The sequence below is a fragment of the Miniopterus schreibersii genome (assembly GCF_964146895.1).
Source record: "Miniopterus schreibersii genome assembly, chromosome: 15".
In the NCBI taxonomy this organism is placed as follows: domain Eukaryota; kingdom Metazoa; phylum Chordata; class Mammalia; order Chiroptera; family Miniopteridae; genus Miniopterus; species Miniopterus schreibersii.
The window spans coordinates 28,346,350-28,369,093 of NC_138115.1; the positions used below are offsets into that span (position 1 = coordinate 28,346,350).

At 42.2% G+C, this 22,744-nt stretch overlaps 1 long non-coding RNA gene across 1 annotated transcript in view; it reads left to right on the forward strand.

Moving 5' to 3' along the window:
- Nucleotides 1-20,611, forward strand: part of LOC308567635 — a 49,829-nt gene extending 29,218 nt beyond the window's left edge. Inside the window, exon 3 of the long non-coding RNA XR_014000352.1 lies at nucleotides 19,896-20,611. This is a non-coding gene — a long non-coding RNA (uncharacterized lncRNA). The remainder of the gene's footprint in view (nucleotides 1-19,895) is intronic.
- Nucleotides 20,612-22,744: the final 2,133 nt, after the last annotated feature.

Here is a 22,744-nt window from a genome sequence, read left to right on the forward strand (position 1 = left end):
TGACCTGGTCTTCAGGAAGGGGGCAGGGATGCAGCCTCAGTCCATTTCCACCTGTTTGCATTTAAAAGTTGCAAGTCGATTCCTTAATATTTAACAATATGTCTAGCATCTGTATATCGTGGTCCAGGAAGGCCCTCGGGCATCCCCGAGCACACCGGGCATTTTACCAATGCGGTCTCTAAGGGAAGGGCCTTGACACTGCAGAGCTGGGTCCTGGACTCCGGTATATACCCCATCCCGTGCTTAATGAATATAGTGTCTTGGAAACACATCTGATCATCAAAGCAATGGACTAGATGGGTCAAGAGGACAGGCTGGAAGGCCATTGCCCTAAGCCAAGCAAAAACGGAAGAGGCCTGACTAAGGTGCTAGCTGTGAGAAAAGATACCGTGTGGCGGCTGGGTTTTCCTCTGTCCCTCCAGTCCACTCTTTACCCTGCTCTGTGACTCAGGGCTGACCTCTATGAACTACATAACTGTCAGCTGCCTTTCACTTGGCTTGGCCAATGGGAGACCCCTGCAGGAGATCACAGAGCAGGATATCATTCAGGATACCCTGCTATACCTCCATTGGGCCACTCTGTTGGCAGCGGCTATATTTTTTATCTGAAAGCCATTACTCTAATCCTGTGGCCCTCTCCTACAGTTCTCTCTTGGTTCTCTTTACCACTTGTTGCCCTTGCCCCTTCAGGCCTGGGGCTGGTAATGACTCCCAGAGGTATCCTTTAACCCTGCCCACACCTTCTTCAATAGTCCCTTCATTAAATTCTCAGCTATGGATATGCCATATCATCTTTTTCCTACCATTCCAGAACACTATAATAGATTTTACTTCATTGTGGCTGGAAAGATTCATAAGAAAAAAATGTGTAAAAGACGGGGCTTTTAAAAGGTGATATGTCTCCCATAACAGTTCCCTGGGCAGCCATCATGGTAGGTGGTGTCCCCACTGGGAGCATCAAAGACAGTTTGAGTAGACTCAAGAATGATATTCAGACCACTCGTAACCAATGTGTTCACAAAAAGGCTGGGGTCAACTGAGTGTCCAGCATAATAGAACTTTTGGATGCCTCTTGAGCTGAAGACAATCTAGATCTTTATGGAGCAAGTGTTGGGACTCTCCCAACTGCAGCTGGACTGCTTTTGAATGAGTCAATGGTCTTAGGACACTTAACAGAGTCCTGGGCACAGTGTCTAAATGTATTTATGAAGGAGCTGCTGAGTGAGGCAATTGTCAATGAGAGTCTCTGGCTGTTTCTGTAGGAAACTCAAAGAATGTTCCCAAAAAGGACAGAAATAAAAGGCAATAGATTGAGTGAAGTCATTAAATTGTCCCTAGCACTCCTATCAGCTTGGTCTGAATCCAGGACCTGACCATTTCTCTGACTTGTATAAACAACCAAACTGATATAACTAGTTTAATTCTTCCCCCCACCCTCCTTAAAAAAACACAAAACAAAACCCGAGGCACTATCTTGGGAAAAGTTACCCAAAAGGAACCCCAGGAGTAGCTGTTTGCAAACAGAATTAATGTTTAAGCAAACACACTGTTTGTGCTGAATATAAATGAGATCAGAACAGAAAATTTACATGTATTTTCAGCTTTTCGCCCTTTGAAAGAGGAAAGATACTTTGTTGTTCACGAAGCAGCCTGGGTCTTAATTGTGGTGATCTAGATATAAGGAGTAGAGGTACAGAAGCAAAAGGAGCCTTGGAAGGCCAGAGTGATCTACAAAGCTCAGCTAGATTTTGTTTCTCTTGGAGGAAGTGGGCAATGAAGAGAGCCAGAAAAGCTTTGAGGATGGGAGTGAGAAAAACAAAGATGTAGACTAATCTGAGTTTAGGAGAAAAAGTTTCTGGGAGATATGAGAGAGTGAGACTAGGAATTTAGCACACCTACCATTCTGAATTACACTGAGAGATCCTGAAAAACACGGAAAAGGAGTTTTAGATGTTTTGTTACATGTAATAAATGGAATTCTTCTCTTGTGCTATAATACTGAGGGCTTTTTCTTGCCAAGTGTCCGAAACTCAAACTGATTTAACTGAAAAATCCAAGGATAGATATCTTCGGGTATGGCTAGATCCACGGCACAGTGTCATTAGGACATGGCCTCTCCTTTCTTCTCTGTTGACTTCAAAGAGTTTATTCTCATGTAATGATTTCTTCCCATCTCCTTATCTTTCCCCAGTGTTCAATTTATATTATCCTTATAGTTAACCACTCCGATAGAAACAGAGCTCTTACTTCCAAGTAGTTTCAATAAAATCTTGGTATTATGTCTCATTAGCAAATTCTGGATATTATGCCCAACCCTATACCTTAGTCTGGGGACAAATAATGGTGGAGTGGTCATTCTCCAAAGGAAAATCAAGGTTCTTTCATCAGAAGAAACCATATAGAGATGGGCAGGTGAAAAAAACACAAAAAAACATGTTCACTACAGGTACCTTTCAAAGAAACTTCAGCTAAGATTTACTGCATATTGTTTTTCAATATTTTAAAATACTAGACAAGTGTTTCTTTTGAAGGTGACATCATATTGAAATAAGCAGCAAGGCAGTTGAATTTTCTTTCAACCTAAAAAATAAAGTGAAATATCTTGCTATTCCTATAGAAAGAGACACCAGAAAAGATTTTTAAAATATATTTTGGGTTGATTTTCCATATACACACAGCTTTCATTTACATAGAGGCACCTTTTGTGATCCCAACAAACAATTCAGATCCCTCAAAGTCCAAAGAAGTTACCAAAGTTCCTGATTACCATTGCAGAAATACTTGCTTCCCTCATATTTACCACCACAACTGTTGTTGGCTCTGCTATTGTGCAGCTATGTGACCTTGAGCAAATCTGCGAGCCCCCCTGAACCTACCAGTTCACCACCTCTAAGGTAGCAAGGTTAAACTCATTGTTCTGTAAACTCTTTGTTCATGGTCAGTGTTCCCAGATGTTCCAAGAGATCAGTTCTGTTTTTAACAGGTGATGAATGAGAAGTTATCAGCCAAGAGCTGCCTTTTCTAGAGCAGGAAGGATTGCCAGGAGATACTCACTCAGGCTGAATGAGGTGAAGGAAGAGGTGGAGTGTAGGCAAAAGCCTGCAGAGTGGTCAGGATTATAGAGGATAAGATGCTGCAGCAGGTTATGACCCTCCTCTCCAGTGAGCCTTAGAGAGCACATGTACAGCCTCAGGAGGCTATGTGGACTGAATTGCAAGAATCCCTCTACTCTGGCCTGGGAAGAGGTTGAACTTTCTAGGCTCACAGGACTTTCTTCTTCTGAAGGAGAAAGGGCCCAAGCCTCTCCCCCACCACCTCTGTTTCCCAGAGGAGGGATTTTACCGGGGTGGAGCACCCAAGGTTTTGTCCTATGATGCCTAAATTAAGATAACAAATAGAAAGCACAAAGTAACCTTTGCTGTCTCTCAGAATCTCACTAAGACAACTAGGAAGAAAAACAATTTTTTTAAGGACAGAAATCCACAAGGACAAAAAGGAAAGAAGAGGAGACAACAACAGCTAAATTTTGAAAGTTAGAAAATGCCTGGACAAGTGTAACTGGCTTAGTAGATTCTAGTAAACTGAATCTTAAGTCAGGAATGGTGAAAGATGTCAAGCAATTTGATTTATATGCCAAAACCCAGTGGTCTCGTGAATCCGCAACATCAGGTACCTCTGGAAGTGGGGCTAAAGTATGGGATTGAGATAAAAGGACTGATTGAAAGCTCTTTTAAGAAGCTGTCAGATTCCCAGATGCCCTTCCCAATTCACGCAGCACAGCAACTACCTCTCCCACTCTAATGGGAGACTACAGGCCTTTCCTGTGAGAGTGGAGATGAATGATCTCTGGAGAAGGAAAACCTGAGGGTCTCTGCCCTGGGGTACATCAGGCACAGCTGAGCATAAAGGGAGCCATATGGAAAACAAGAGGGTGTGAATATTTACATATTGAATGTTGAAACCACCAGCCTTCTTCTCCCACTCAGTTCCCAGAATACTGGCTGCCAGGCTTGCACTGCCCAGGAGACTAGAGGATCCTTCTCTGAGCATCCTGACCAGCACAGGAGAAAGACTTCAAACCCCTGACAAGGTGATTTGCAACTTGTTGGCCCTGCTAGACCACTGTACAGTGAAATAAGAATGGGCAAGTTGAATGGGCAGAGCTTCCATTCAACTCTATGTCCCATCCTTAAATGTGGGCAGAGACCAAAGATCACCACACATCTGAGGAAAGACACAGAAAGACCAAAAAACAAAAACCCAAACAGATAAAGATAACTGAGAAAACGGAGCTTATCCAGAGAGAAAAAAAACTTTTTTTCTTTAAATCACCAAAGTTCTCAGAGAGATGGGTACTGCATCAATGAAAGAGGGAAAGGGTGTACTTATAGAAAGGAGTATTCAAAGAACACAAAGGGAGCCTTTATTTTCTTTGCTTTTTATTGAATTTATTGGGGTGACAGTGGTTAAAGAAATTACACAGGTTTCAGGTGTGCAATTCTACAACACATCATCTATACACTGTATCTTGTGTTCACTACCACAAAGGGAGTCTTTAAAATCTGTAACATGATAGTTGAAATTGTTTTTTAAAATGAAAAGATTAAGACTGTCTCCCATGGTATGTTGCAAAAAGACAAGAAGATGGAATATGGGACAGAATAGTTAAGAAAATTAGAAGACCTTCTCAGTCTTCCAAATACAGTCCAGAAAGAGGAACAGAAAAAACAGAGAGAGGAAGTAATTCTTGAAATCATTCAGGACAGTATACTATAGACTTTGCAAATCCAAAGGGCCTATAGAGTGCCCAGCATGAAACAGGCCCACATCAAGGCATACCTTAGTGACATTTCAGAACCCTGGGACAAACAAAACATCTTCATGCTTCTAGAAAGAAAATAAGCAAATAGAAAACTATTTCTTTTTTCTTGTTCCACTTATTATTATCATTATTTTTAATCCTCACCCAAGGATGTTTTTTCCATTGCTTTTCAAAGAGAGTGGAAGGGAGAGAGAGAGGAAACAATGTGTCACATTGGGTGCCTCAGGCCTGGGTTGGAATCAAACCTGGGACTCTTCAGCCTAAAAGTCTAAAACCTTCCCCTCTCTCCACTACTCCATGAGCAGCCAGTGAGAGGGGTACAGCCGGAGCCAACCAAAGGCCTTACTGCTCAGCCATCCCTTTACTCTTCCCTTAGGCTCTACCTCCACCACCCCACCTGACCACTCCACCCTTCCCTATTCACAACCGTCAATCATTCTCTCCTCTGCCCCCCCCCCCCAACACACACACTGGCTTGATTTAAGGGCATGTGTCATGCTGGTTTTCTTGATAGCAAACCTTGTTAGTTATGGCTCTACCCAGAGAATAGGCAAAGATTTCAGGCCTTGACAGTAGGTAGCTGCACTTCTTTCTGGACAAAGAGTCAGACTGGTATGAGACTAAATTGGTATGAGACTTCCCCATTTCCTTGAAGCATAATCCTCCATTGGCTGCAAGCTGAGTCATATTGAGCCTGTTTCTCATACTGTCAGCAGGAACTGTAATTCCTGAATGACTCCCAGCACACATTTATAGATTTTTTTTTCAGTCTGTTGAGTTATAAAAGCTATCCAAAGTACTTTTCTCCTGAAGATTTTTAAATAAATCTTGATCTCAACAGCTCAGTCATTGAACATAATTACATGCAACACACAGGGAGTAATCTGCATAGAAGCAAGGGGAGAGGCAACCAGGCTAGAAAATATAAATCAGGGAAGTGTGTAAAGAAACAAAGGACAGAGGACTGAGGACTGGAGTTCCACTTTCCGGTTTCCTCTTGTTTAAAGAGTGGAAGAGAGAAAAGTAACCATCAAGGAGGTTGAGGGCAAAGATGGGAGTAAGAACCCAGTTAGGGCATCAGGGCAGAAATCAGAGAAAGAGCATACTCCAAGAAAGGATTGCGGGCAGAGAAGAAATGTTGGGGAGACAAAGAAGAAGGAATGTCACAGACCCTGTCAGTACCCCATTCACATACTCTCGGATCTTATAAGACAGGACTTCTAACTCCAACTGTCTAGGGACCTTCGGCTGCTAGAGCCGCTCTACCCCAGCTGTGTTTTGCCAGAAATGCCTGAGAATTAATGTTTTCTTCTTCTCACTCCAATGCAGCAGCCCTCAACCATTGACTAACTAGAGTTGGTGTAAAAATACCCAGGCCCCACACCCCTTAGGATAACTCTAAGCTCATGCTCTACACGGACTCCCATAGTTCCCCATAAGGTTTAAACTCTAGTTACAGTGGCAATTGACTTGATAGGGCACCCTTTATTGGCTTCCTTCCCTTTCCTTTCTCACTTTCCCACACCCCTACTGGTGCTTCCTGGCATCATCTCTAAGTGACTGGGATGAGAAAAGACCATTGTTAAGATACTCTGAAGATCCTTGAGAAATCAAGGTCAGTAGAATGAAAAAGACAGAAGCCATGCTGCTGTAGTCTAAGGGGAGAGTTGGAAATGAGGAATTGGAGACAGAGATGGAAAGCAACTCTTTCCAGAAGTTGGAATTGAAGAAATTTGGTATACTACTATGCTACGTGCTATAACAGGAGCACATGCAAATGACAGAAGGGGCCCAGCACTGTGGGAAGGGGAGATGAAGGTCGATTCTAACCCTTGGGAGAATTTCCAGAATTTCCCCAGGTCAGAATATAGTCAGGAGCAGGAAAGCCATAGAAACATGTGACCTGACTGAGCCTCAGTATCCAATCTCTACAGTAAGCATAGTAACACCTATTTTATTGAATTATTGAAAGGATTAAAAGAGACTGTATAGCAACTTGGTTAGGAGCACAGATTCTGGAGCTAGGCAGCCTAGGTTTGAATTTTGTCCCTATAGCTCACTAGCTATGTGACCTTGTAACATCTCTGTACTTCAGTTTCCTTATCTGTAAAATTGGGATAACAATAGAAGCTGCCTCACAGGTTTGTTATGAAGATTAAATAAATTAATGTGTGCAAAGTGCTTAGAACAGTGTCTGGCACATAGTAAGTGATATATAAATGTTTGTCAAATAAGTGCACATAAAGTGCCTGGAGCATTAATCGGTGCTTAGGAAATGGAAGCTCTTCTTGTATTTATAGTGATTGTTTCTTAGTAGGAATCTCTAAACTTTCAGAAAATAACTGGTTTCAACAGAAGTTCAACAAATTACTGAACCATGAGCATAGATTTTCTAACTCTCCACTGAGAGTCCTTTGCTCAAATTATTTAGGGCTCACTGAGAAAAGACTTTGAGAAGAGTGTCGGGTTTTTGATGGTTTTTGTTTTTTGGGGTTTTTTTTTTGCATTGATGCAAAAATCTGACAATTGACAACAGAATTTTTTAAAATAAAATGTTTTATGTCAGCAAGGGTATCCCTGAGGTTTTCACTGCAAGTGCTTTATTTCCATCGTTGCATTGTTCCGGTTGTCCAGGAAGAGAGGCCAGCGTCAGCAGCATGATTCAGAGTCCAGGTCAGCAGGCAGCCCTCCTCAGCAGGGCTTCCCATGGTACACAGGACTGTGAAACCAATTTTGGGTTGCCATGGCAACTAAGGGAGCCTCTAGAAAAATTTCCAAATGAGACATTTCTTCAGGGCATCAATAGACATGGCCTAGGTGGAAACTGATTTGTGAGAGGAACATACTGTCCTTGACCCCACCAAGGTGAAGAGTTTGTTGGAAAGACTGTAGAAAGAAATCATTAGTTTATTATTTTATTTTACATTTTAAAGCTTCTGAAATCAGATGTGTTGATGAGGGAGCTTATTTAATGTTATGGGTTCCCCTGACCCAGGTATCTATTATTAAGTTAATAGATTAAAATACATCTTACAATCTGTAATTTTTTGGAACTGAAGAAATTTGGTATACTACTATGCTACATGCTATGATAGAAACACATACAAATGACAGAAGGGGCCCAGCACTGGGGGGAGGGGAGAAACAGCATTAGTGTAGTGGAGCTCCCTGGGAAGCATTCTGTAAGCTTCTGCTTTGATGCGGAATTATTTGGGTACAGAAGATATAGGGCCCCAGCAGCAGGATGCAATCAAATTGCCTTCTCTCTCCCCTTCTCTGTCCTTCTCTGTCTCTCTCTGTCTCTATTAAGTAAGCATGGCACACCAGCTTCACATGACAAGCAGATGACAAAAAGATGAGAGGAACAGAACTTGGTGGTGGCAAGGCTTGTGACCACTGATGGCCAGCCTGTGAGCACTCAGCCTGGCTCTCCCTGCTACATGCCTCGGCAGCAAGGAGCAGGCCTAGTTGAGGAGGCTCTGTCTATAGCACCAGCTTTTAGCATGGCTACTCTCAGGGGCATCTCCAGCTGAACTAATGAGGAACTCTACAACTGGGGCCCTACACATAAAGTGTAGCACCAGCTCCTTCTTGTGAACTGGAGGAATACTACTCTCCAAAAACCGAGAATAGCAAATACTTATATAGCTCTTCCTATGCAAAAACTCTTACACTATTCTAAGAGCCTTACATAGTTAATTCATCTAATCCATTCAACAACTTTATAGGTAGATACTATTAGTATCCCCAATTTACTGATGAGGAAATTAAGGCATAGAGAGGTAAAATAACCTGCTCAAACTAACTGTGTAAGGAGCTGAGATTTGAACCTGGTCTGACTTTAGAGTCCACAGTCTCTACCCTCTGTTGCCTCTCAGCCTTACTGTTAGTTAGGCAAGTACACATGGGGAGACCAGGAGCACACGCTGACAGCTCTTTTACTTTAATGGTAAAGTCAGAGAGCTATCCTCAGAGAACAGGGAGCAGGGACAGGCATTAAAGGGTGGGAAAGGGTTCTTGCTACTCCCACAGGTGTAGGATCAGGTGGTGCCAGGGTTCCTGACTCCCAGGCTACCCCATGTGGCCTAACTCCTTACAGACAAAAGAGAAACCTCTCCCCTTTGCATCCTCTCCAGGTCTCCAGCTACAGCCCCTTCCTTCCTTCATTTACCCAGAGGCCTTCAGGGGCCAGGAATGTAAATCGAAAACTAGAGAACAGATGCTCAAATTCAAAACAAGTAAAACTTGTGCCTGACAAAGAAAACACTTCTGGAGAAAGAATGTAAACTGGGAAAGCTGCCAGCCTACAACTCTCGGTCTATTCCTTTGTTCCCCACTCATGGCCGGGGTCTCACCCCTTTTTGGTGCTTGGCCTCCAAGGAACTAGCACCTAGTCATCTTCCCCTATCCTAATCCCTTGCAGGGTAGACCAAAGGAGGCTTCATTGATCTGGGTCTTGAAGGCTGAGTAGGAGTGTGCCACAGAGGAATTTGAAAAGTGGATTCCAGGTAGAAAAAAAATAGTAAGAGCAAAAACTGAGAGGCAGAAAACACATAAGATCTCTTGAGGATCTGTGGGTAATTTATGTGACTGGAGAATATGGGTACCAGATGTGACTGAAGAGGGAGGCAGGGCCTGGTATCAGCAGGATTCCAGCATCAAATGAAGAAACTTAGCTTTTACCCTGGAGTCAGTGAGAAGTCCTCAGAGATTTTAAGTTGGAAAGTAAGATGCAGTGATTTGTGTTTAGAACTTTTACCCTGACAGCTGTGAGGAGATGGTGAGAGTCTATGGGGAGCCAGGAGCAGCGTGGGCTGCTTGAACCAAAGCAGAGGCTCTGGAAATAGAGTGCAGAGGTCCCAGGGATATTTAGTAGAAATGATAGTGTTCAGTGACGGGGAGGGGAAGGGGAGAGAAAATTATAGAGTGGATAATGTTAAAACTGGTTCAGGAAAAAAATTCAGAACATAATCCTGCTCTTGAATTTCTTTATTCCGGTACTGTATCATTTTGACTTAAAATTATCTTTGAATTGTTTCAACCTGTTATGAGCAAATTCCTATAGAACTATTTAAAAAGCTCATTCTGTTCTAGTTCATTTGTAATTGAGATGTGTAGTAGAGGAAACACAGAACACATTTATGAGGAAATGTGGAGGTAACACAGGCAGTAACATGGCAATGGCAGGTGGGTAGCCTATATTACCCCCATGGTTGCCGATTCCCATGCTCTCTTGGTCTCTCTCTCTCTCCCTCTCTCCCTCTCTCAGTGAGAGCTTCCACCTGGCACTTCCCCTCTTCAGTCCTCCAGGCTTTAATTGACTGGATCATTGGAGGCAGGCACCTCTGGACTATCTAGTCCATGTCCTGAAGAGCAGAGCAACATTTTGTCAGGGGGACTCCATATCTTCTGATACAGGACGATTAGCAGGAGGAGAGAGGGGGCAGATGGGTGACAGGGAAAACTGCACTTTGAATCAAAATCACCCTAGGGAGATGTAGGTGATCAGTGCTCAGAGGTTTTGTTCAGACTGAATCACAGGGGATGGATTAGGAGGTCTGAAGGTCAGCTTCAAGCTACTTCACAATGGACAGCACCTGGACACTGGAGAGATAAAATTTAGCAAGTAAGGAAAAGCTGTGACCTTGAACTGCAGAGGTAACAAATCCAACTACCTATAGGAACAACACAAGAGTAAAACGGTTTGGGGGAGATTGTGGCACCATGGAGCATGCAGGCCTCATCTAAAAGGGGTAGCTCCTATTCAGTTCCAGCCATGTGGACACATGGGGCCAATGAAGGGAGAGCTGTCATCTTTTCAAGAAAACACAGAAGCCCACTAGCAGGTTTGGCTCAGTGGTTAGTGTTGGCCCTCAGAATGAAGGATCCCAGGTTCGATTCCAGCCAAGAGCACGTACCTTGGTTGCAGGCTTGATCTGTGCCCCGGTCGGGCCTCGTGCACAGGAGGAAATCAATCAATGTGTCTCTCTCATGTCAATGTTTCTTTCTATCTCTCTCTCTTTTTTGCTCTCTGAAAAAGCAATGGAAAAAATATCCTCAGGTGAGGATTAAATAGGAAATTTGAAAAAAAAGAGAAAGAAAAGAAAAGGTAGAAGTTCAGAGTTTTATGAGCCATCTCCTGATCTAGGGGTGTTGGCAATTAATTCATTGTATGAAAACACTGAACAGGCCAAACAAAGCTTATACGTGGGTCAGATTTGGCCCAGCAGCTACCAATTTGCAACCTTTGCTCTGAAACTTGGACATTAAGCTCTGATTTTAACAGTCTAGAGCTAGAGCAGAGAAACCGGGGCAGCTATTAGGAAGCTGGAAATACACAAATGGTTCATTGGACCTTAGGGCTCATTAGTTCAATTCCTAATTGCATAGATGGGGAAATTGAGGCGTAAGAATAGAAGTGCCCAAGGGCACAGTTTCAGACAAAAGGTGGCACTTGCAGCGAGAACAAAGAGGCTTAAGTCGGGCTCTTGACAAGCTGCGCTCAGTGGGCCTGACTGGCATTTGCTCTTCCCCCCTGTTTCCCGTTTGTTTCTGAGTTTCTGTTCTCTAGTGTGCAGCTGTGGCTGATATATATGTCCTCTGCTGAACTCTGGATTCTCCCCCGTTGAACCCCTGGAGACTGTCCTGGGCTTGATCTTGAGTCTCTGCCCGGACTCCTGGCCTGGAGCTGATGCTATTTCTGAGTGTGCTGGCACTGCTTCCTTCAGGCTCCTCGCTGGGCCTTTCTGAGCCCCAGCCTGCGCGGGCTGTGATACACAGCCGGGAAGGGGCGAAAATGCGGCTGATCACAGTCTGCCTGAGTCCTATGTTTCATCCACTCAGAGACACTGCTCCCCGGAATTAATATCTCCCAACAGAAAGGAGAAGCAACTTTGAATGTCATTCTGTGTATGTGAACTATAAAGTGAGTTTGAGTACATTTCAGTTTTGCTCTTTCTTTCCCTTTTTTGCCATCTAATAGTCAGGGACAACTTATTCATTAGATACAGCAAGCGGTGTCTAGGGTCCATGATACTTTTAAGGGCCCATGAAACTATTTTAATTTTAATTTCTTTTAAAATCAGAATTTAAAAAATAGATATAATAATAATATATTAAAGTGATTTCAACGTACTTAATACTGCTGAACTATACACTTAAAATGGCTAAAATGGTAAATTTTGTTATACATATTGTAATACAATTTTAAAAAGTGACTCCAGCTTGGATTATATTTCTCTTTATACTAATATAGTTGTAAAATATAAATTTTAATATTTCTTTTTAAGGAGGAAGGGGCCAACAAATTCCTAAATGCCCACAGCTCATGAAAGTCATAATTCAGCCCTGCTAGTAGTGAGTAGTTGGCTAATTCATATATTGACAATGATAAGCTTTGTATTTATGGATCAAATCATGTGGACTGAACCTCTTTCACTTGTCCATGGCTTCAAGGGCCTAGCCATAAAGGTTACATACTATTAAAAAACAAAATTCTACTGAGTAAAATTTAAAGATTTTATTAGCCTCATTGAATGATTCATGAATCAGGTAGAATCCTATATAGTAAATAGAAAAGAGCTCTGAGGAACTATACAAAATAGGAGGCTTTTATAGGCTGAAGGGGCAGAAATAGTAGATTGTTTCAGGCTTAGGTGACCTGCCTATAAGGGATGGAAGGGGTCTTATCAGGGGTTACCTCACCAGTGCTGACCAAGTAATTCCAGGTTGACTGGCTAAAGGTTATGTTCCTAGGAAAGCACTGAAACTGCAATTAGTTTAGGGATGAAGTCTCAGTTTGGTGCGATAGGTTTAGCATGAGTAACTCAATTTGGGGCCTCTTGTCTCTTTTTTTAACAACACCATGACCCAGGTTCCCAACACCTGCCACCTGGTGACAGCTACAGAGATTGTTCAGGTGAGATGCTCAGGAGAGCAGCCCTTAAATCCTTGTTAGTTTTAGTCTCCGCAGTACGGGTTCCTCCTTAGCACAGCGAAGCCAGACACTTGGAGCTGGTCAATTTTACTCCAAAGGGCATTTGTTATACCTTTCTAAATTAACAGAGCTCTCTTTGACTACCAAAACAGCCTTTTCTGGTGGCACTCCCTGACTTGACTTTTGCTCCCATACAACCCAGTAAGATCTTTTAAATATATATCTCCTTGGAATAAGATTATTCAGTGACTCCCAGTATTTTCATTATTTCAAAATCTAGATCTAGATGGCAAGTGAAATAAACTAACTAAAAGTTGCTTTAGTTTGGGCTGGAATTGTACCAGCATGCTTGGCACAATTAATACATTTTGAAAAACAAGTGGATTTTTCTTCCTGATGCATAGTTTGTATTACAATGAGGTCTTTCACTCACGGGCCTTTAGGGAAAAGATCATGAATGGATCCTTGGAAGTGAAAAGGCATGGGGATCCCTGGAAGTGTGTGAGCAGAGTTTGCCTGACCCTTCTGGGAGGACAATGTCACTCCAGCCACAGAGAAATTACTGACTAGCTGACTCTGGGAGAAGGGATGGAGGGCAATGAAGAAACATCACATTAACATTCAATGCAAAGTGAAAGCTTATCTTGAGCAGGGTGAATGACTCAGCAAGAAATTTATTTCCAGGATTCTAGTTACTGCTCTATCCAAAATATCTGTATTACATAAAAAAGTAGATTCTCATGATCTATTTGAAGTAATTCCATTATTCTCCAGATGGCAAATAACAACAAACACATTTCCTAGAATTTCTTCCCCCTAGAATATTTTTTTTAAATCCTATAGTGAAAGCACTGCTTTAGATCACAAATGTTTAGCACGTTTGGTCCTTATGAGGAATGTGGCCTTTGACAGAATGAAAGAGGTTTTGGTATTTAAATCCAATTCTACTTGTTTGTTCATCTCTGTAATGCTCATAGTTATCATTTCACATTCTTGCACTCAGTCCCCTTTCTTCTGGGAACAGTCACACCTCTCTCCCCAGTTTCATTGGGAAATTATAAATATGCATGTGCACTCACACACGCGCGCGCACACACACACACACACACACACACACACACACTCAGTCCATTGTTTTCCCAATTGTTAATATTTATTAAATGCCCACTCTGTCCTATTGTGGACATGGGGGCTATAGCAGTGAACAAATAAAAGTCCCTGATAAAACAAATGAAAGTCCTTGATGATTCAGGAATGTGACCTGGATTATCCCTTAACATAATTTCTCCACTCATTCAGTGACTGGCTCAGAAATGTATACGTGTCTAGGGGTTCCCTAGAAGCAGAACCTGAGGCGAGAATTCAGATGTAAGAAAGACAGGGAGTACTCTTAGGAGAAACATGTAAAGGAGCGAGGGAAGCAGAATAGAGAAGAGGAAGGGATCAAGGAGAGAACTGATGTCAGGTAAAGTCCAGATTTGGCCTGATTTTGGATATGAAAGGGGAAGCTTGTCTCAGGAACATAAATTGCACTACAGAGTTGCTTCTGCCTTAGGGCAAGGGGGCTGCCCTTTTGGAAATCCTTATCTGCCAGTCGGTGGTCTAGAGATAGAAGCAGTGTAACCTCCCAGGCATCCCTGAGCTAGGAGGCTAAGGGAAACTTTCATGAGTTAAGGTCACAGGTTTAAGCTGCTTAACCACAGCCTCAAAACAGATGTGGGGGTGGGAAGAGGGGTAAGGAAGAGAAGGGGTGCACCAGCTAATGGAAGGAATCTGGGTGGAGCACCAAAAGCATCTACTACTGCATGTGTCACAACCAGCTAATCTTAGACAGTGAGATGCAATTCTGGAACTTCTGTTGGAACCATTCAGAAAATAATCTCTCCTTTTGCTCATTGTGAAATGAGTTGGATGCATGCCTGAAGTTGCTTAAGCTTCTCAGCTGAGAGGAAACAAGTACATTATAGAGAAACGTAAAGAGAAAGAATCCTAACGACATTGTTTGAACCTCACAACCAGCTGTACAAACAGGCATGTGGCCTTGGCTACAGGTGATGTCCAGTTAGGGAGAGTATGAAAGTTGATGAGCCCCAGGGACACAAATATTAAAGAGAGAGCCCAAGAAGAAGCACTCGTGGAGGATGCTGAGAGGTCAGAGAAGTAGGAGCCAAAACTAAAGAAGAGGTTTTGAGTCTGTCAGTAAAGTTTTACATAAATTCCTTAGGGGAATTAGTTTTGTGTAATATTTCCTGGTGGCACATTCCCCCTTTTACTAGATCTCCTGGGACTATGAAATGGTCATGTTCATTTTTGCCTCCAATTCAACACTCCCTTCTTGGAGATTCTGATCCTTGAGTAGCTCCTCCTCACCCTGTAATCCTACTTCCTCTGGCCACATTTTATTAGAACCAATGGAAATCAGTCCAAAGGTAACCAAATTCTCTGAATAATTAAAGATGAGAAGCCCAGTGATTATCTCTGATGGACATTTTAATTAAAAAGCCATACAGTGTGGGCCTAAATCACCACTGGGACAAGGCAACACCACAGCCAGTAGCAAGCTAAAATAATGGGAGAAGAGATACCTTAGGAAGACAGAAGAAACTGGTTCTCACAAAGAAACAGTTTAATAAAGCAAATACAAAAGAAGCAGAAATCAACTTCGTGAGAACTGGAGAAGTAGTTTCACATCCTGACTTTCTAGTTTCAATCCTGTGTCACCAGAACATTTCCTGTCCTCAGATGATTAAGACATTGTCCATTGACCTCTTACAATAATGTGCCCTTCACATAAGCTAACTCAAGTGGCCTTCTGTTTTATTATCAGTCTTGTCTGAAATAGAGACAAATTGCCTATCACATCTATGTAGCCCATTAAGCAAATGTGTATCACATTTAGACAATATGGTAGACTGATTTATTGACATCAATTCTTCACCTTTGCCTGCATCCATACCCTTTGCCATGTAGCTTTGCAGTTCTTCTCATTAGAGGTGAAATGTATTTCTCCTTACTGTGTGCAAAGCCTCATGACTTGCTTTGGTCAAATGGATGTTAGAAGATGTTATATAATTGAAAGCTTGAAATCTGCTTGTGCAGTTGGGTTTGTCCCATCAGCATGAGCCCCAGAATGAACATATATGGAACATATCTGAGCTCTACTCTTTTTTTTTTTAATCCTCACCTGAGGATATGTTTTGTTGTTTTTTATGAGAGAGAGAGAGAGAGAGAGACATAGATGAGAGAGAGAAATATTGATTGGTTGCCCCCCTCTGTATGCACCCCAACCAGGATTGAACTCACAAACTAGCTATGTGCCCTGACTGGGAATTGAACTTGCAACCTTTTGGTGTAGCAAACAACCAACTGACCCACCCGTCCAGGGCTGAGCCCTACTCTTAATGAGGAGCCAAGCACAGGTGAAACTACTGTTTGAAATAAAGCCAGCCAGCCAACCAAATCCCATCTAGATCAGCTGAGTCCCAGACATACAGCCAGAATAAATGAGTGTGGGATGATTTGCTACACAGAATTATTGTGACTATAGCTCACTGATATATACACTGATAATTCCTGGAATATTCCAGCCTACCAATGCTATTGCACCCTTCCTACACTTACTGAAATTTCCTTGGCCTTTCCCTCAGTTCATTGGGGAACCTGTGTGGTGGGCCCAGCTTTGCGCATCAGGCCTCATAATATCCGAGCTGTCTTGAGGTTCCACTGGACACATGAACTTTGGTTCTCTTCAGGATCCCCTGTACAAGCATTGTTCTTCAAGTTCATGGCTCAACCCTAGCAAGGCTGGTGAAGCTTATCTACAGCAGGCCCTGAATTTTGGAGCTTAACAGCAAAGCAATGCCAACTAACTTCTTTCTGCCATAACTAGACAAAGAGATAATTAAGTAAGAAGGCCACTAGACACTGACAAGTAATTTACATAAATTATATCATTTAATCCTTATATTGTTTTCAAGTATGTATTATAAAATGTTATATTATCTCAGTTTTTTCTTGGAGATCGAGAGAGTTTGAATGACATACCCAAGGTCACCTAGCTGGTTAATGAAAGAATGAATCAGGATTCGGGTCTCCTAAATCCTAGCTGGTTTTCTTTCCTCTATATACCAGTGTGTCCTCCATGGCAATGTGTCCAGTTCCTTTCAGTACATATCAGCTATCCCAGCTGGAAAGGGACTCAGTAGTCACGGAGTCTGATTCTCTTACTTCAGAGGAGGGATTAAGTGAGATCAAAGTGGCAGAAGATTGGGGATTAGAATCCAAAACTCATGACTGAAATTGAGGGCATGTTCAGGGCACCAGGCAGCCCCAGCTCTTGGAAAGGACTAAAATTCTTTTGCCAAGGAAAGAGTATTTATTTTACAAGGTCAGCTGTATTGTAAGAGAAATAGAAACAGAAACGGTGCCTGGTGATTATCCAGTGATTCCCAGTTTACGGAGTCTATGATATCCCTCCAGACTCCCACCAGCTCTGGAGGTCAAGTCCTGTGCCCTCTGCCACTTCTCCCTGGAGTCTCAGAGTGATTGAGTGTTCCACTCAAATCAGAATGGGAACAGAATGAGGGCCAACTTCTGTGCTGACCTATCAGTTCTGCCTCCTGGCTACTTGGAAACCAAGAAAGGCCCTTCACCGAGGCTGTGCGCTGCACTCTGTGAATGCAGGCTGGGCTGCACTCACTCACGGCCCATGTTGCCTCTGTATTTCTTGCATTTCAAGGAGCCAGCAGGCTGAGGGCTGGAAGAAGATCCCTAAGGAATGTGAAACATATGCTTCACTGCTCCTTTTTTGCTGTCAAGAAGATTGAAGAATTAACTACCAATGAATTTCTGGAAGTAAACAAGGATAGTGCCAGAATCAAGCAAGAGTGCAAGAGAAAACACCAATTTAAAAAAAATACAAACGATAAATTTGAAAAGACTATAAAATTTCAAGCTGTTGGCCATCTGGCTACCTTGGAGTGACTCCCCCCTTTCTCTTCTCCATACCTCAAAGTTTGAAAATGCTATTTCTGAGACATATCCTCCTCGAAATATTGGCAATAGTTGGAAGGACCAGTTGGTGATGCCTCAGAAATTAGAATAGAACTTTTAAAATTTGAAATTAGGATTCTCCAACTGTATTTATACTTTTCTTAAATATAATGTCAAAGACTACCTCCTTCCATATGGACAGTTCAGCCATCCAGCTTTGTGAGTTTCTCCCTTGTGAATGTCATGGACATGGTGATATGACACTCAGATCCCCTTCAGTGAAGGATTGCTGCACCAGCTGTTAGAACTGCTGTTAACAGACAGCCTCCAGCCATCAGCCCCTTTAGGGGTCATCTCATCTAGAGATTAACCTCTTCTAAAGTCAGTCTTTCAGGGCTGGCCATATCCAATGAATAAAGATGCAGAAAATAAAGGCCTGGACACCTCAACCCAATGTGGAAAACTCTGAAGGACCATTCTTACTCTGAAATTCCCTTTGAGGGGCCAAGGCTACTGTCACAGTTTGATTCCTCCGTCTGTTGACTCCTACTTCCTTCCTCTTATTCAGCAGTTGATCCTAAAGGCACTTCCCAATAAACATCCTGCACACTAAATTCTATCTCAGATCTGCTTCCTGGAGAACATAATTTAAGACACAAACTCTTTCATATTTTTTCAACTTTTAAATAGAATTAATTTTTTGAGTAGGTTTAGATTCACAGCAAAATTGAGCACAAGGTACAGAGGTTTCCCATATATTCCTTGCCCACCACACACACAGTCTCTCCCATATCAAAATTCCACACAACAGTGGTCCATTTGTCACAATTGATGAACCTACATTGATACTCGTTATTACCCAAAGTCCATGGTTCATATTAGGATTCTATGGGTTTTAACAAATGTAAAATAACATGTATCCACCATTATAAATAGTTACTTGAAGAATTTCTGCCTTGTGTTCCTGATGATAGCCCTGTTCTGATTAGGTTTATCATGGTCTTCTTCCTGAGTTTCTTTAGTTTACATTCTGATCATCCCTCACCGTTGTCACAACAGAATATGACACCTTTGTTCATGACTTCAGACACTTGAATAGACCCTGAAAGAGGGAGAATCACGGAGGAGGCAGAGTCTGGATGACCAGGGATGGGGTTTCATGACCAGAAACATAGCAACTTCAGTCATGAGGTGGAGCTGGATGGGTTTAAAATATAATCTCCTTCTTATTTTTATATTAAACATACTCCTTATGAAAAATAAAAATTATATAGACAAGTTTAACATGAAAGGTAAGAATTTCCCCTACTCTGAAACCCTAATCCCTCATCACATAGTTAATCAGTAACTGTGGTTAATGATTTCCTCTGTGTTTGTATTTGAAGGATTGGTTTTAAGGGAGAGTTGATGACTCTGACTTGAGACATATTATGCTGAGGATTATGATGTTACATCTTGGTGACAATGTTCCAAGAAACAGCTGGATATTTTATTTTATTTTATTTTAAATATATCTTTATTGATTTCAGAGAGAGGAAGGGAGAGGGGAGAGAGAGATAGAAACATCAATGATGAGAGAGTCACTGATCGGCTGCCTCCTGCACACCCCCGATCGGGGATCGAGCCCGCAACCCGGGCATGTGCCCTGACAGGGAATCGAACCCGGATCGCCTGGATCCCAGGTTGATGCTCGACCGCTGAGCCACGCCCGGCTGGGCCAGCTGGATATTTTAAATAGGCAGTTGGAGAAGTAAGAATTAATGAGATGGATCTAGGTTTTTTTCCTGCACATTAATGGTGTGAGAGCGAAGGAACTATAAGAGAGAGATAAGAGGGAATAAAACAGAGCACAATTTTCAACCCTAGGCAACACTCACCGTTCAGAGGTAGCCAAAGAAAGTGAGGCCCTTGAAAGAAACAAAAGCATGGTCATTGAGGTTAAGAAAAAAAGTTGAGAAATGCTTCTGTGTTTTAGTGACATGTAAACTCTATTTCCCTGTGAAAATGCAATATAAATATCGTTGGCAGCCACTATTTCTTCCAGCAAGAAAACTTAGAGCAAACATATTTACATTTTATGCTTTATTTTACTGCAGACCTGTCTGTTGCTTGCTCTTGTTCACCAGTCTCCTCTATTGCCTCCAGGCTGGAACATTTTGGTGAAGTAAGACCTCATGTGACAAGGAACTGAAGTAGCTTCTAGCTAACAGCCAGCAAGGAACTGAACGCCTCATTCTAACAGCCCATGAGTAACTGAATGTTGCTAACAATACAAATGTGAGCTTGGAAGCTGATCCTTCTCCAGTTGAACCTTCAGATGAGATCACAGACCCTGAACTAACATCATGATTGCAGCCTTGTGAGATAACGTGAAGCAGAGGACCCAACTCAACTGTGCCCAGATTTTTGACCCACAGAAACAATAAGATTATATATATGTGTTGTCTGAAGCCATTAAGTTTTGGAGTAATTTTTACACAGCAACAGACAACTTATAAACACACCAAAACCCTGATGCTGGTTGTCTCAGAAGTGTCCCAGATCTCAAGTGTCAGTATCCAGGAGTGCAGGAAAGCAAGTTCAGGAGAGTGATGCTGAGGCATGAACCAGAACAGTGATGGGGAATAGAGAGGAGAAGTGTATAAGAGGCAGGATCAGCTGGACTTGATCAACTGGATGGTGGATGATTAAGGAGAGGAGTTGACATGAACTCCCAGGTGGAGAGTGGGGCTGTTCCCAAAAGTGATACACAGAGGGTGAGGTGATGGGGAGATAGTTTTTATATTATTACCTGTCTTCAAGCTATATAAAAAAAGTTTAGTTTCAGACTTCCCTGATCTGTTTGAAAGCAGATCTGTTGGAAAGTGTGTAGGGGTTTATATGAAATAATTTTGAAGCTGGGTCATGGGTACATGAAGATACACTCTACATTTTACAATTCCCTCAAAATTTGTACGTTTGAAATTGTTCATAGTAAAAATTTCCAATGGCAAAAGGTTAGGAGCATTTGAGATCTTGCTTCCGGCATGTCATCAGTTTAACTCAAATAAACACATAAAACTTTAAAAAAATATATAAGATTAACAGCTAGATGGATTATTTAAGTCTATGCAAAGGAACAATGGAGAGAGAGAGAATGTATATTAAAGGTAACAGGCAAAAGAAGACAAATCAAATAAAAGCAGAACAATTTAAAGCAAAATATAGGAAAAAGAGCCTAGGAAATCCCCTACATGAAGCAGCAGTAGCTAGAGCTTTTAAGGGGAACTGATGACCTTGTCCACTGAAGGCCCTGAGCCAGCCTGAACTCTGAGTTTCAAGGACAGTCCCACCTGCTGGTAAGATACTTAGGACATTTCATGGGTAGAGACAGTAGCAGTACCATCTACAGGGTCATTGTAGAAAGACATCTGCAAATCCAGCGAGTAAAGTACAGGAGACATGCGCCTGGCTGACTAGGGAAAGCATCCGAGTAGGCACCAGTAGCCTGCTGAGGTGCAAGACTGTCTTTTACTTTGGCCTCACTAATTGAGGAAAGAGAGGGTGGCAACAGAGTGGCCAAGTGCATCTATAGACTTTCCAGAAGGAGGTCTGGGAGGCAGCAGCCTTACTTCTGGGTGGAAGTGACAAGATACTGCCCTACAAAAGCTAAGAAGGAGCAGCCTAAGGCTGTTACCAATCCCACCGACTCCCGAGATAAAGGCCGCCCTACTGACTTTCCTTGTCAGCCTTTTATAATCCCAAAGGATGGGTGGGCAATCTGCAGATAGCTGAATGGTTGATTTGAACAGCTGGGATGAAGCAAGAGTAAAACAGCTACCTGCAGCCTTGGCTTATGGTAGGAACTCTACGTCATCAAATCAAATATAGAACCAACCATGGTACTACAGAGGACAGGTTATCATTTTAAAGATCACTCATGGAAATGAGACCATCATGAGTTCTCCTAGGACAAGGTCAGTACCTCTCTGTCAAAACGATGATGGGGATCGCAAAGGTAAAGTGAACATCCCTTACTAAACTCAGAAACATACTAAATTCCACCACTGCTCTCGCCTTACCTCTCCTCTCAGGTGCAGATAGCATCTGCAGCCTTGCAACTGAGTCCTTGCCTTGGCAAAATATATTAGTAGCAGTGGTGTGTTGATAAATATTTAACAACAGGTTCTCAAGGGCTGAAGTAGAGGAGAATCACTGATCTAGCATTTGCCAATATCGGTGGTGTAAATCCCGATACCAACTTGCCATCAGAGAACACAGCTCTTACAAGCAACCCATCCTCTTCAAGCCTCAGCTAATGCACCATTCTTTTGAATTTGTCTTTCTGAGAATCCTCACCCCAGTCAGGTGTCCCCATTATGAGGCTTTATAGAATCCTGTACTTTTTCATAGCACTTATAACAATTAGAGTAGTTATGTAACTAGCCATTACATAATTAGTTGTTTATTATATAAGTAGTTATTATATAATTAGCTGTTTAATGCTCTTATCCTCTGCTGGAATGTAAATCTTTACAAGGGCAGGGAATGTGTTTGTCTTTTTCATCATTGTCTCCCCAACACCCAACCTGGTACTTTACATATTTAGGCATGCAAATATATTTATTAAATAAATGAAAGCATGACTTATGGGAACTGCTCCATTCTCCAGTTCTCACAGCCTCTGTCAGAAGGGAAGTCCCTTTCTCAGGATTCACAGTCCATATTGGTCTTAGCCTCTGGGAGGAACATGCGGTTACCCTGGACCCCACTCTTCCTAGTGGGAGGCCTCATGTGCTTTGGTCTCATGTTCTCTTTCCAGATCTAAATGTCTGCTTATGGTACATGTGCTCAAAGACCACTTATTTAAAAGGATCACTCAGTGCTTTAGCCCTAAGTTAAAATAATTTGTTTAGCAGTGAAAATTAGTTGTAATTATTTGAATAACCCTTTCATTATTTAAATATTAATATTAGTGTTTTAATAAGTCATTTCTCTTTATGGTATGTTGTAAT